Below are 2,460 nucleotides of genomic sequence, written 5' to 3'. Positions count from 1 at the left end.
TCAATTTCCATTTTTTCCCTGACTTTTAATTATTTCTGCTGCTCTAAAATTTACTTTTAAATAATTTTAAATTTTACATTTATTTTAAATTATTTGTGGGGAGATTTAGGAAAGCAAGGTAATTTCCTACTTTATTCTGCCATCTTCTTCAGATCCTCTTGCCAACAAAAATATATATCTATAAAATTTTGAAGAGCCTTATGTACTGGCATATTGGTGAGATCTTTGATGAACTTATAAGAAAATTAGTAGACTTTCACAGTTTTCTGCCATAAATGATACCTTTAACATTACACAACTTATTGATACATATATGGAATATAAAATCTCACTATTTATTATTTGATAATGATTTTTAAAATATCTATTGGAATTCTTAATCTGGGATATTAAGCATATATTTGGTAGTATTTCAATATAGTTTCCTTTGTAATCAGATGCATTTTATTTTATGCATTTAAATACATTATTCTGATAAAGGGTCCATAGGCTTCTTCAGACTTTCAAATGTACCTTTGAAAAAAAAGAGATAGGAACCCCTGCATTAACTGCATTAAAGTGAATTGCAACCCTAATATTTTTCCTATGCCTAGTGATTCTTCTGTTTTAAGGTCAAGAAATACAAATGATAGGGCATTCTTCATCAAATAATAATTATATAAGCTGGCCATTATGAGAAAAACTCAATTGTTTCCATTATCAATATTTGTAGGGTCAAACTGCATGAATCTACTAACAAAGTAGTAGAATAAATAAAGATAAATTTATACCATATTAAATACTTGGATTAGTAATGACTTTTACAAAAAACCTTAGTAAAGTATTATTTCACTTATTAAACAATACACACAAAAAGTCTGGACAATCCAAATCTTGAAATAATTTAATTGGTTAAACATATCTTTATCAATAGATTGGATAAATTCATTTTTTTCCTACATACTCAGACTGAAGTCTGTTTGGAGACTGTATACATTGTCAATTCCTGACATGTTGTGAATACAGTTTACTACCATGGATTATTTTGGAGCAGCAAATAAAATAAACTTTCTTGGTAGCATGATCCTTAATCATATTGTTTAATATGGTTTTTCAAGGCTCAAAGTTTTCATTGGCTGAAATCAAGAGCTTTTCTTCGCATGAATCATCCTGAAGGTGGTAATTAGGACGTTAATGCTTGTTTTTAAATGGCATGAGGCTCCAAAAATGTGCCTTTGCCTCACAGAACCATTTCCTAAGGGTTACCATATGACCAGAGTGTGTAGCAGATGTTCTCAAACAGGATATATCAACCTTTTAAGCCTGGAGAGACCTGTGGTAGTTGTGTCAGCTAAACCCTATTGAATTTCTAGATTAAGCAGTTGGATATAGGAAACTCTTTTCTGTTAAGTGGTCCACAAGGCTTTGAGTTAGGTGTGCTTCTGCTCACCCAGGTTACTGGCCCTGAAAGCAGAGTAAAACACAGATCCTGATTCAGTTAGGAAGTCCCAGGGGTGATACTTTTACAATTTAGAGGAAACAATTAAAGACAAGACTATAGATTAAATTGGAACTCAATCCTTATTGATCTTAATGTAAAGTATGCACAATGCATAGTAGGCAAAACAGTGTAAAAATATCCCTCCTTCATAGAGAACACTGTGCTTGGGGGAAATCATGTGACATATCAGTATCAATGAAATTGCACTGTAAGTTGCCTGTCTTCCTAAAACTGGGGCAGGTGCTGAGAAGAGAAGTCCTTTGAAACATGTGTAAAGCAAAAATCATTAGGCTGACAGAGAACTGAAATCATGCCCGATGGGAATACTGGCATACGCATTCATTGTAGGTGCCTGTTTATATGTTTCATTAACAGCTCCTGTAGGAAGTAAAAGCAGGCTTACACTCAACAGTGACAGATTAGAAAACCCTGTGAGGTCCTACCAGGGAGTTACTTTGTAGATTTAAGCAGGCCAGTCCTCTCTCATCTCAGATGCTATGATTCTGATGTATTGTAATAGTGACAGAGGATGAAAAAGAGGAATAAAATCTGTTGCAACATGAAAATAATACTTAATTGAAAATCATATTAAAACCTGTAATCTGCAAGAAAGTGATTATATATTCTAGAACTGGAAGGGACCTTCTAGGTCAACTAGTCAAATCTGGCCATTTTACAGAGAAGGAAACTAAGGCTCAGAGAAGTTAATTGCCTCAACTAAAATTACACATCTAATAAGTTTCAGAGCAAGGATCTGAAACCAGTTACTCTGACTCCAAAATCACCATTCTTCCCACTGCACCGTGCATGTAATTCCTCAATCTGTTATAGACAATTGCTATGTTCCTTTTCTTTAAGCTCTTGGAGGGTAGAGTCTCCAACCCTCATTGGCTCCCTTTGCTTTCAGGGATTCTGTTGTCTGGTATATTAGTACATCTGTTCTGAATCTATTTTTCTATGGTAGAATGCAACCAATGACT

The sequence above is a fragment of the Petaurus breviceps genome, unplaced genomic scaffold, assembly GCF_028583685.1.
Source record: "Petaurus breviceps papuanus isolate PSGF00001 unplaced genomic scaffold, PetGlider_PUasm1.0 42, whole genome shotgun sequence".
In the NCBI taxonomy this organism is placed as follows: Eukaryota; Metazoa; Chordata; class Mammalia; order Diprotodontia; family Petauridae; genus Petaurus; species Petaurus breviceps.
Note: the sequence above shows the minus strand (reverse complement) of the source record.